Source organism: Puma concolor, chromosome B3 (assembly GCF_028749965.1).
Source record: "Puma concolor isolate L17-30 chromosome B3, mPumCon1.1.hap2, whole genome shotgun sequence".
In the NCBI taxonomy this organism is placed as follows: Eukaryota; Metazoa; Chordata; class Mammalia; order Carnivora; family Felidae; genus Puma; species Puma concolor.
The window spans coordinates 97,850,932-97,865,200 of NC_141672.1; positions in this window are offsets into that span (position 1 = coordinate 97,850,932).

A 14,269-nucleotide genomic window follows, 5' to 3' on the forward strand; every position below is an offset into this window, starting at 1 on the left:
TTCAACCCTCTCCCTAATGTCATATTATTTCCTTAACCCTTAGTCCCTGATAGAATATATCTCTACTAGCACTTATCCCAGGATATTTTAATAACATATGTACCTGTCTGTTTATAGAGCAAAGACCTTTCCTTCTTCATCTCTACACTGAGAAAGCTAGTCCACTCAAGTCCATGAATGAATAAGTGAATGAATTAAGGTGGCCCACCAGTGAAATCTGACTGTCTTGTTGGCTTCTTAGTGATGGGGTGAGAATTATAAGGGAGAAGGAAGCTTTGAGTCCTGGTTCAACTCCCATTACTTCCATGTAAGTTTTTCTCTAGGGCTAGAAGTAAAGACTCTGGATTTCCAGAAGCAGACAATTTGGTAAAAATAAATTAGTTGAAAACACATTGGACAAAGTAACAAGTTGGTCAGAATTGACCACATGGCCAAAAATTCCTGAAATTTTCAGTTCTTTGGAGTTTTATATATTGACAAATTTTTGTATATCATGTGGTTAATATTGTGATGTTATACATACTTTTAAACATTATTATCCATATTTAGGAATCTTCAGAGGTATAGGTCAGTTTGTGAAGTTTGAGAATTCTTATAACTTTGTATTCAGGTTTAACATTTTTCTTGGGTGCAGTAAAATTATCTTTATATGATTCAGTGGTTATAAACATTGGAATTATTCTTTTGCCCTATTCCTGTTAAAAAATTAAATTTTAGCCATAGGTAAGAGTCACATAATTAAAACATTTCTGAATAAATAGAGATATATTTGATTGAAAGTGACTTAGAAATTTTTAAATGTCCAACTTTGAGAAAGGAACAAGTGTTAAAAATTGTCGGGAAAGGCAAGGGACTGGGCCCCCTTACTCTTACTCCTGAGGTGGACCTTATGACATGCTTGTGGAACCTAAGGGAAGCCTAGTTTAAAAACCAGTGACTATGCATTTTTGCATTTGCATTTTGCAGCTGCAAAAGCTAATATCCAAAGAAGGCAAGTGAGCCACAGCTCAAATTTAGGTTTTCTTTCTCCTATAAGGAGGAAACCTGCCTTGACTCCAGACTTAGTTTTTCTGAGAGGGGAAAATGTGTATTTTTACTGCACTGGATGTGAATACGGTGGATTTATGTTTGTCCAGAGAATGTTCTTCAGGCCCCTATACAATTTTTTGAGTAAGTGGTCACTCTGTATTGGATGCATGCCATCTTGGAAGCAGGGATGTGCCCCGGTCATGGATAAAGTACATCCTTGGGAGTTCACACACGTGACTTTTCAAGTTTGTTTATTGTTTTCGAGTTTATTCTTAGGACAACCCTGTAGACTAAATTCATGTGAATCATGTCAACTGTCTGGGCCTCAGTCTCTTCCTTTTAAAATAAAATTCTTCGATGTTAAGGGGATATGAGACACCTCCATTGGCTGAGTACTCTCTTTATAAAGTGTCTTATTCCATTTCCCTAGCACAGAGGGATACATAACCAGTCTTCCCAGTTCAAGTTGTTTTACATGAAGGGGCAAAAATTCATTTTGTTATAAAGAAAATTAAGAAAAATTGATTTGTAAAGGAACATGGATTTCATCTTTTCATATTAGGCTGGCTGTGGAATTCTCTGGAATCTGAATGGTGCTTCCATTCATTCTATGTGTATAATGAGTGGATACACATTGTGCCAGGGACTAGAGTTAAAGAGATGAATAAGACTCAATCCCTGACCTCAAGGTCAGGTATCTCCCACATTCTTGTGGGAGAGAGATGCTTATAAACAAATGTAATCTTTAGAATCAGGATAGAACATTCATAGGACAGTGATAAAAATAACTAACTACTTTACATGCATTCTTTCTTCAAGTCCTTTCAACTATTATACCCATTTAATAGATGAGATAGATAAGGAAGTTAGAGACTTTCCTAAGGGTATTACCACTATTAAGAATGAATTAGATGGTATAGACTTTAGGCACTGGGATCCTAGTAAGGAAATTATTGCAAAGATTTGTGGTGACGGTGTGGGTTTGAATTTAGCAGAGGCTGTGGGCATGATGGGTGGGACAAGCCTCAATATGCTGCCTTGCCTTATTTCCCTTTTAAGAGGTTCTTTCTAAAACCCTCTTCCTCATAAGTCACCATGTGGATACAGACTATTATTTATTGGATCAAGAATGGATGCTTAACATTTGTGACAACATGGATGAACATGGAAGCTAAGTGAGATAGGCCAGACACAGAAGGACAAATACTACATGGTGCTGCATATAAGAGACATCTAAAATAGTCAAATTGAGAGAAGGAAAGGGTAGAATGGTGGTTTCCAGGGGGTTTGAGAAGGGGACAATGGGAGACACTGGTCAATGGTACAAAGTTTTAGTTATACAAGATTAAAAAGTTCTAGAGATACTGATATTATAGTGTCTATAATTAATAATACTGTATTATATACTTAAAAATTTGTTTAGGGAGTAGATTTTATGTTCTTATTACATAATAATAATAATAATAATAATAATAATAACAACAACAACAACAATACTAAAGAGAGCAAGAGAACACCTTTGGAAGTGATGGGTATGTTTATGTCATGGATTGTAGTAATGGTTTCATGGATGTATATGTATCTCCAAACTCACCAAGTTGCATACATTACATATATACAGGTTTTTATATGTCAATAACACCTCAATAAAATTGTTTAAAAATAATGAGTGCTTAATTTAAGAATAGCCCAACTATAGATTGACTAATGGCCAGTAAGAGTCCTGCAAAATAGCCTGAAAAAGTCATGGCAAAAAAGCCATTGCCAGTGGATGTGGTTGAACAATTAGATCTTGTGACTTAAGGTATTATCTATCCTTGAGACATGGAGAAAGAGTTAAATATTCAGAAGCCGAAGTGAAAGTTGAGTGACTATAGAGTTAAGCAGAGTCACTACGTGGTAGACCAGTGGGCTGCGATCAATAAACTCCTGATGGCAAGACACCTTGGTCACTAGAGGCATATTGGATCCTGAATGAACTTCAAGTTCCCTAAACAAGTTCTGATCACCACAAGCCTGGCTTTGTGGCCAAATCTCATGGTCAAGATTCTCATCGTCTTTTATCCCTACACGTTATCCCAAATTCTCTTCACCTGAAGTAAACCAAAACAGTTAATCTAATATTGGTTGAGAATAGGAACCAAATTTGGAAAATTTTCTATTTTTATCATTATTGGTTATTTTCAAAAGCTAGAACTATTGGAAGAGAGAAAACCACTACATTTTGTAATAAACCACACAAAACCAAATCTGACACATGTGGTTTCAAACCATTCAGAGTTTGAATTTCCAGCAAAATGAAGGAGGCAATAGACGAAAGAAATACCAGAGAATATAACAACCAGAAGCATAAAATGGAAAATGCATCACAAGAAATTAAAATAACTAGTATGGTTTGAGGAAACCACAATTGAACTCGGTAGGAACTGTTTTTGTTTCTCTCCCTTAACATGTATTTGCTACTGCAGATTAACAGCCTCCATTTGGGGAAGAAATGGCCCTGAATCATTGTTCCATTTTAGGAACCACAGGTGTTGTTGTACACATTCTGTTTATAACCTTAGGGGTGAGTGAAAAAATAAAACCTATCCCCCTACCCCCCCCAAAAAGGCAGCAACCACGGACCAGAATGAGCTTTGCCAACATTTCCTTCTTGATCATTCCTACACATCAGACACACAATGGCATGATAATAAGCACAAAGTTCCAGTGCTATGTGGAATGCCGATTTTAAATAAGAGTGAGGACATGCGTGTGTGTATGCATGTATATGGGAAAAAGAATTAAAAAATTAATGTGACTAATCTACTCATGTCTTGCATATTAAGTAACTTTCAGAATTCACCTCATGGAAGGGGCCACTAGTTCTGAAGAATGTAGATTAATAAGCCTCCTTGCTTAAAAAATGAGCTTCAATATTTGTGCGAATCATAGAGTCAAAAGAAAAAATCGATGGGCTATTGACTACTGGGGATGATCACATTCATTTTGCCCTTTGTGGTTGGTGAAATCCATGCTGCAATTACAGAGACAGGCTGGCAGCAAAGAGCCTCAGTCGGGCTTTCAGCTCCACATTAATCCAAAACTCCCCATTTTAATGCAGATATAGATTGCTGCGAGTCAATAGCTGACTGCTTGAATTGTGAAGTAGCAGTTCCATGAGGATCTGGCAGGCCAGAGCTTACAGTATTTGGGAATTTCAAAGCTTTGCTCTGTGAACTAGTGTAGCTAAGCCTTGAGGGGAGCTGCAGTGTGCTGATGTTGTTGAAAAGATCTGTCTTTGGGATCTAAAACACAGATTATAGCAAATTCAAGGTGGGTGGGTCATAGAATCATAAGATTGTAGAGCTGGGAAGGACCTCAGAGGTCGCCTGGTCCAGCTCTTTCCTTAAAGATGAGGAAATTGAGGTCCTTAGAGGTTAACTAACTTGCATGTGGTTACACAGTTGGTCTGCAGAGGACCCTGTACTAGAAAAAGAGATGTATCCTCCTGGGCTTCCTGCTACTCTACATAGGCTATGAAAAAATAAAAACTCATTTTATTTACTAGATCACACACATGTGCATATGCAATAGATGCTTGACTGAATAGATTTCATTTAATCCATTTTTAATATTCAACAATCCATTAAATAAGGTACTGAGGAAATCCTTTTCATCACTAGGAGTATGTAGGTAGCTATGCCAACATAAAAAATAATCTGTAACATGTTACAACTGAGGAAAAGGTTTGAAGGGAAAGGTGTTTGAAGTATTAAAAGGGACAAAATTTTTTAAAAGATGTTTTGTAAGTGGTAAGGCACTATATTTATGTTAGAGTAAAGGGCTATTTTATTTTTATTTTTTTATTTTTATTTTTTTTTTAATATATGAAGTTTATTGTCAAATTGGTTTCCATACAACACCCAGTGCTTATCCCAAAAGGTGCCCTCCTCAATACCCATCACCCACCCTCCCCTCCCTCCCACCCCCCATCAACCCTCAGTTTGTTCTCAGTTTTTAACAGTCTCTTATGCTTTGGCTCTCTCCCACTCTAACCTCTTTTTTTTTTTTTTTCTTCCCCTCCCCCATGGGTTTCTGTTAAGTTTCTCAGGATCCACATAAGAGTGAAACCATATGGTATCCGTCTTTCTCTGTATGGCTTATTTCACTCAGCATCACACTCTCCAGTTCCATCCACGTTGCTACAAAGGGCCATATTTCGTTCTTTCTCATTGCCCTGTAGTACTCCGTTGTGTATATAAACCACAATTTCTTTATCCATTCATCAGTTGATGGACATTTAGGCTCTTTCCATAATTTGGCTATTGTTGAGAGTGCTGCTATAAACATTGGGGTACAAGTGCCCTAAAGGGCTATTTTATAAATTTTTTTTTTCAACGTTTATTTATTTTTGGGACAGAGAGAGACAGAGCATGAACGGGGGAGGGGCAGAGAGAGAGGGAGACACAGAATCAGAAACAGGCTCCAGGCTCTGAGCCATCAGCCCAGAACCTGACGCGGGGCTCGAACTCACGGACCGCGAGATCGTGACCTGGCTGAAGTCGGACGCTTAACCGACTGCGCCACCCAGGCGCCCCTAAAGGGCTATTTTAAAGCACACTGTTTTGGGGGCAGATTTCCATTTCAGGCAGTGTTAGTACTTACATCAAACTAGACTGAATCTACTGAGAAAGATGAATAGTATCTTTCATCTCTCCATCATCAGCAAATAGCATAGTGCTTGGTATGTAGTAGATGCTTAGTAAATATTTCCTGAATATTGAATGTTGTATATCAAAATCCATATTATAAGCCCTTGCACTCAAAGTGTGGTCTGTGGTCCAGCAGCATTGACATTGTCTGGGAGATTTTAGAAATGCAGAATCTCGGGCCCCATGCCAGACTCAATGAAGCAGAACCTGCATTTAACAAGGTGCTTATTAGCAGGCTCATTAAAATCTGAGATACCTTGCAATAAGCTATGCTGAACCACATTTCCAATTGCTCAAACCTTTCTTATAATCAGTTTAGGTGTAAAGTCTGCATATTAAATGAAAATTGTGAGTGGCCAAAATTATCCCTAAATGAATGGCCCTAAAATCATCCACACACAAGGAAAGGACAGTGTGTGTGTGTGTGTGTGTGTGTGTGTGTGTGTGTGTGTGTGTGTGTGTGTGTTGTCCCTTAGTTAACTGATGGAACAGTGAGTGGGTTTACATTTCCCATCTCATTCCTAATAGGAGTATGTTTTCAAGCAGAATGGCACCATTTAAATAATGATTTCTCTCTCTTCCTAACTCATATAATTTGAGTTTAACTCACTTATGATAAAGACTCCACTGTCCATGGAAAATATTTGTTGTAAGTACAGTGGTGTATTTCTTAGTATTATGGCCAGAATACATTTCTTTGCCTGGTTAACCAAGTTCAGTTATAACAACTAGTCACATTGAAATCCAAGATTTTCACCCAGTTATGCTGCACTTTACTGGACAGTTATAGTATACACATCTTTCAAGTGGAATTTTGAAACAGAGTGATAAGGGCATGAATCATCACTCTCTCTCTCACAACACCTTTAATACCAGTGGGCTTTGTGGGTTATTTATGGCCTGAGTAGCTCCCTGGATGCCACACATATCTCAAAAATGGCAGAGAATGGCCTTGGATCAGGGAGCTCTGACTCTGAATCCTGTGCTCCTTTCTTAAGTATCTATAGAAACTGAGCTGATGCCTGAGTGACGACCTGGGCTCCAGCAAAGAGCTTTATCATAGGTTTTTCTGTCTTCTTTCATGATCCCACAACAGAAAATCTCATTTGAGCTGAGGCTGAGATAAGGGCCACATAGGGTGAGAGGATCCCCCTGCCCTGTTCCTGTCCTGAGTCATCTTCTACTCTGTTGTTGCTGGCTTTGTGACCTGTACTGAAATACTTTGAGAAGGCAGGCATATGGTTGATGGAGTGGGGTCCCCTGTCTTAGCAATGGGATGGTTAGTTTTCAGCCACTTAAAAGGGATGTCCTAGCAGCAATCAGCTTACTTTTACTAGCTTTAAAATGAACTCCAGGACTCTCTGGGCTTCTATGGAGAGCAATGAATTTGCCCTGCAGAGAAAGTACTGGAAGGATTGATCAGGAATAAAAGGGGTTCTTCAAGGGCATGTCTGATCTCTGTGGCTGCTGCACCCGTGTTTTATCCCCATCCTAGTCTTCCATCTCTGACCTGCTCTTTGTGCCTTTTTATTTTTCAGGCTCAGTCACTTTGTAAAGTCTCCCTCTTGTCTTCCCTTCTCATGCCTACTTCTTTAATTCTCTAATAAAAGATTTATGCAGTCCGGGCTGAGCGTACTCAGTAGTGGCAAGCAAGTTGTGTTTATAAGGGGATAGCTACAGTAGTAACTCTCTATGGTGTTTCTATTGTTTACATGAGAATAATTCACCAGATCAGCAAACAGACCAGCTGGAAATCTCTTGCTTTATGACAGAACAGATCAGTTCAAACTGTACAGTTTACTGGAACATACTGCTGGGAAGCCTAGCTCGGCTTCGAAGAAAGCCGCTTTGGTTCCCACTGGTGCTGACCAGTTCATCTCAACAACTTGCTTTTAGACACAAGCATATAGCCTGAAAAAAGGATCAAAATTAGAGTTAGACTACACTGTTCTGGATTTTAGCCAACCATGACTCTGTGATGCATAGCTTGCTTTATGGAAATGATTTGCCCCAAGCAGAATTTGGACCTTTCTTTTCTTTTTTTTTCAACGTTTTTATTTATTTTTGCGACAGAGAGAGACAGAGCATGAACGGGGGAGGGGCAGAGAGAGAGGGAGACACAGAATCGGAAACAGGCTCCAGGCTCCGAGCCATCAGCCCAGAGCCTGACGCGGGGCTCGAACTCACGGACCGTGAGATCGTGACCTGGCTGAAGTCGGACGCTTAACTGACTGCGCCACCCAGGCGCCCCTGGACCTTTATTTTCAATTGAAGCAAAGGCAATGCTACATAATGACATAGCCACAATCAACATTTTTTTGGCTGTCTATAAACAAGATCAATATCAATGCCATTATTTGTCTCTTTTTCCACATACCACTTCTGTAAAATTATAATTAAATAATATGCTATTTAAGATGGAGATAAGAGTCTGTTATTTAACTCCTCCAAATCTCAGTTTTCATGGAAATGGTTGAAAGAATCTAAAAATGATGGTGTGTGTGCAATACTAACATTGAAAGTAAGGGAGAGGTTGGAAACTTTAAGGAGTTTTTTTCAAGCACTACTGGTATTACTGGATTGAGAGGAAAGATAATTAATCTGTAATTGACCTGGAAAACAACTGGAAGGAACCCTTCAGTAGATGCCACTGGAATATGTATCTGAGAGTAGCAAGGGCTGCAGGTGAAGGCAGGCCTTGAAACAGTTGTTAGGGATCTTGATTTTAAGAGTATCTTGGGGAAAAGCATGCTGTTCTGTTCAAACATAGTGGGGATCCTTTGGACTGGACAATGTACATTCAGTCTACTTGGCACTGCTGTGCTGGGAAGCAAGCAGAGGTACTTCCTGAGGGCCCCTATGAAGGTGGACATACCAGTGGAGAGTGGGCCCTGTTTTAACCACATTCAAGTTGCCTCGACAACACAGAGAAGACTCTTTGAGCTAGTGGTGGAGTATAGCTCTCTGTCTCCTTTCTACTAACAAATGGACTACTGGCCTAGCAAAGTAAAATTGCAAGCTTTCTAAATTTTCCCATTTTCTTCATCTCGGCCTGAAACATGCACATAGAAGTCAGCAGCATCTCTGTCAGATTCCATTTCAACTCCCAAGACAAGCATATATTCTTATGTTTTAGAAATAAACAAATTGAGGTAATTATTATATACATGAAAAGAGCCAGTAATAAATAGCTAACTTATTACACACTCTGTGCCAAGCCGTTGACATAAATTGCCTCTTTTAATCCTTACAACAGCCCTAAAATCTGAGAATTATACATACATCAAATTTAAGTAAACAGAGTTCCTATTGAGGTTAAAGAACGTAAGTAAGTAACAGAACAGATATATGAGCCCATTTTAAACTTCTAAGCCAATACATGGTTAGGAACAGAGCAATTATTCCTTCAATAAACAGAGGTACAGAAAAAAAAATAAGAGAAAACTTAGGAAAATCTATATTTTGTATTATCAGTGAAATTTAACAATGATATTTTCAAAAGTAACAGGGAAGATTACTTTAAGATAGTAATTAAAAAAACCATAAATGGCCAAATGAAAATACAAAGGGAGATATGAATTGCAGATTGGTTATAGTAAAAACAAAATACATAATCAGTGAAGATAAGGATAAGCCCAAGCAAATTTCCAAGAATTTGATGAAAGGATATAATTAAATAGGAACAAAGAATCAACACATGAAGAATGAATTGTGAAGTTTCTATATATGTATAATAATTCTAGAAAAGTGGAACAGAACAGAGGGAGGAAATGCAATGAAAAATAATCGAAGAAAATTTATCGGTGCTGAAAGAAGATATATGTTTGGATTAAGTGTATTTCCCAAATACCAGGCAAAATTAATGGCATATATATATATCATATCATATCATATCATATCATATCATATCATATCATATCTATCTATGATATATAGATATATATATATATAGATATATAGATAGATATATAGATATAGATATATATATATAGATATAGATATATGTATAGATATATATCATAAATATATATATGTGTGATATATATCATGGTATATATGTGTGAGATATATACGATATATATATGAGATATATATATATTATGAGATATATATGAGATATATATGTATATTATACATATATATGTATATATATCAGATATATATATTATGAGATACATATATTATGAGATATATATATATGAGATATATATATAATTTTGTTTTGAGTGAAAACAAAGATATATATATAATTTTGTTTGAGTGAAAAAGACATTAATCACAGAATTCTGTGTCCAGCCACACTCTCATTCACATGTGAAGGCCATGGAAAGACATTTCAAACACTCATCTTCTCAGATGTATGGGGACCTTGCAACCTTTTTTGATACCATCCCATAAAGAAGCACTTGAACTGAATGAGATAAAAAAAAAAATCAAGATCAGGGAAGATGTGATATACAAAAATATATCTTAATTAGTGAAATCTCTGAAATTTGGCACTGTTCACATAAGTTTTATTCATGTTAATAAAAATTTGTGGAAACACCAGAAATAATTCTCCCAAAGCTCCCAGTAGAGCTTTCTGAGATAAATGATTTCTGCACTGTTTGACAACATAACTATCAACATGTCTGATGATTGAACACTTAAAATGTAGCTACTATGACTTGGGAATTGACTTTTTAATGGTATTTCACTTTAGTTTATTTAATTTCAAAAAGTTTTAATGTTTATTTTTGAGAAAGAGAGAGAGGGAGAGAGCATGAATGGGGGAGGCACAGAAAGTGAGAAGGGGACACACAGATTTCAAAGCAGGCTCCAGACTCTGAGCTGTCAGCACAAAGCCCTATGCAGGGGCTTGCATTCACAAATGGTGTGATCATGACCTGAGCCAAAGTTGGATGCTTAACCAACTTAGCCACCCAGGCACCTCAAGTTTATTTAAATTCAAATACCCACATGTGGCTAGTGGCTACTCTACTAGACAGTGTAGCTCTAAAGCAGATATATAATATAAAAATTGAGGATGGCAAGTACGAGTGTAGTGGATAGATCTACCTATGAAAAGTAGCAACCATAACTGTCATTTACAGAGTTCTTTACTCTGTATTGAGGCTTCTGCTAAATGCTTTCTGTATATTCTACTGCAGTAGGTGCTCTCTAGAGATTATATTTGTCTTTATGTGAAAATATGCATGTTAATTTTTGATTGTGAAGTTTTCTGATTGTTGGAATAATCACGAGCAAAAATGACCTTAATGTAGCTCTTCTGTGTTCTGAGAAGACTACAGAGCAGATAAGGCCTCATTGTGATAGAAGAAGGGTATAACAGACTTTTGGTGGTTTGAGAGCCTTAACAGCAATCTCTTTTATCCCTATATATGAGCAGATTTCTAAAATTTATATGGAAATACAGAATATGTAGAATAGCTAAAACAAACATGAAAAAGAAGGATGAATTTGTAGAGCATTAACTTCCCCCTTTCAAAACTTATTACAAAGCTATAGTAATCAAGGCAGTGTGGTACTGGGTTAAGGATAGATATTGATCCAGGGAGCAGACTGTGATTCTAGAAACAAATCTTTATAGTCAATATTTTCTTATAAAAGTGCCAAGGTAATTCATTGGAGAAAAGGTAGTCAGGTGCTGGGATAATGGAACATCTGTATATGAAAAGTTGGATTTAGACCCTCAGCTTATACCATACACAAAAATTAACTCAAAATGGGTCATACACTCAAAAGTAAAAGCTGAAAATGAAATGTTTAGAAGAAAACATAGAATAAAGTCTTTGAGAACTTGAAGTAAGCAAAGATTTCTTAGATATTGACTCCAAAAACATTGCTCATGAAAGAAAACATTGATAAAGTGGGCCTCACTAAATTAGAAATATTTGTTTCCAAAAGATAACATTAAAAAATGAAAAGGCAAACAATAAGTGAGGGAAAATATTTACAAAACACATATCTAATATAGGACTTATATACAGAATTTACAAAGAGCTCTTAGAACTCAATAGTAAGAAGACAAACTACCCAAACAAAAATGGACAAAAGAGACTCAGAGTTTGGAAGATGGTGGCAGAGTAGGACCCTCGGCTCACTTTGTCTCATGTATATAACTAGATAACTATCAAACTATTCTAAATACCCAAAGAATTGACCTGAAGACTGGCAGAACAAATTCCACAACTGAAGGTAGAGAGGAGGCTACATTGAAGAAGGTAGGAAGCATGGAGATGTGGTTTTGGAGAGAAATGGACTGTGGACACTGTGATGGGGAGAGAGCTGTGATTATGGAGAAAAGCAAGAGATGAACAAGCACACAAGGGTAGTGCATGGAGAAAACAATCTCCATTGCAACTGGCTTGGAAACAGAGAGGGGCTGAATTTTGTGAGTTCTGTCAACCAGTGGGGCTTAAAGCCTTGAGTTTTAAAGTTCAGCAGGCTTGGCTGGGATAGAGCCCCAAGGGCATTGAGCTACTCTTGGAGAAAAGGTAGGCAAACAACCTGTGGACATACAACATGGAAACATCAATCTAAAGAGCACCTGGGGCACACAGTGGGGAGGTTTTTTTGCTTATCTTGGAGCTTGTCCTAGGGGTGCAGCATTCATGGAGAGACTCCAATGGTAACAAAGGAACTAGCTGGTGCCATTTCTCTCCCCTGGCCCTGCAGAAGCACAGAGCTACCTGTGGGAACCAGTGCAACATTGACAGTCACTATGTAACTTGCTTATATCAAGCCTTCCCCCCACTGACATCCTTCAGTGGAACTGCCCTTCCCAGTCTCACTTGCCTCAGTCTCACTTGCCTCAGTCCCATGGTGGGATTCCTCCCTTAGAAGGCTGGCCCAAACCCATGCTCACACCATGTCTCCCGACTTGGGAGTTTTGCAGAGCCTCAGTTCTGGTGGAGGTGGTAACAGGTCTCATTTCACAGGCAGACCAGAGCACACCTAGTTAAACTAAGCCACATTCAGGCTAGGGACCAAACACTGCCTACCACAAGCAAAGAGAGCCTCTGTGGACGACTGGCCTGAAGGATAAGGGGCCAAGACAAAACAGAGCACACACAGCACACATTGGAGACATTCCTGGAAGCACCAGGCCCCAGGGAACAGGGGACACCACACATTAGGGCACTAAAAGTCCATTACCCCCAAGAATAGGAGACCTAGGTGACATCCCTAACACAGGAAAACAAGCACAGAGACTTAGACTAAATGAGAAGACAGAGGAATTTATCTCAAATGAAAATACAGGACAAGACCATGGCCAGAGATATAAGAGAAACAGATTTAAATGACATGCCTGATGGAGTATTTAAAACAATGTTCATAAGGGTACTCACTGGACTTGAGAAAAGAGTGGAAGACATGTGTGAGATCCTTAACACAGAGATGAGGAATAACATCACAGAGATAGAGGTCTCAATAAACGAAATGAGAAACACACTTGATGGAATGAACAGCAGGCTGGAAGAAGCAGAGGCATGAATTAATGCCCCAGAAGACAGAGTAATGGAAAGTAATCCAGCTGAACAAAGAAAAAAGAACTAATGAAAAACAAGAATAGACTTAGGGAACTCTGTGACTCTAGCAAATATAGCAACATTTGCATTATAGGAGTCCCAGAAGAAGATAGGGAAAAGGGGGAGGAGAATTTATTTGACAAAACAATAGCTAAAAACTTCCCTAATTTGGGGAAAGAAACAGATATCCAGATCCAGGAGGCACAGAGAACCTCCAACAAAATCAACAAAAGCAGACTCACACCAAGACATATTGTAATTAAATTTCAAAAAAAAAAAAAAAAAAAAGCTATAAAGAGAAGAATTTTAAAGCAGCAAGACAGATAGTGGGATAGTAACATACAAGGGAAAATCCATAAGGCTATCAAGGGATTTTTCAGCAGAAATGTTCCAAGCCAGAAAGGAGTGGCATGATATATTCAAAGTGCTGAATGGGAAAAATCTGCAGCCAAGAATACTCTATCCAGCAAGGCTATCATTCAGAATAGAAGGAGAGATAAAGAGTTTCCCAAACAAAAACTAAAGGAGCTCATGACCATTAGCCAGCCCTGCAAGAAACATTAAAGGGAATTCTTTTGGGAGGGAGGGGAGGGTGGGTGATGGGTATTGAGGAGGGCACCTTTTGGGATGAGTACTGTGTGTTGTATGGAAACCAGTTTGACAATAAACTTCATATATTGAAAAAAAAAGTAAAAATAAAACAAAACAAAAAAAAAAAATAAAGGGAATTCTTTGAGTGGAAAGCAGAGACCAAAAGTGACAGTATGAGGGTATGAAACACAAAAGCATTGACAATGAATATTTCTGTAAAAAATCAGTCAAGGAACTCACAAAATAGAAGGATGTAAAATATTACATCATATACTGAAAACATGGGGAGGAGAGGAGTAAAGAATGGGTTCCAACTTAAATGGCCATTCACTTAATATAGACTGCTATATACAGAAGAGGTTATATACAAACCTAATGGTAACCATATATAAAAAACACTAATAAATATGCAAAGAATAAAGG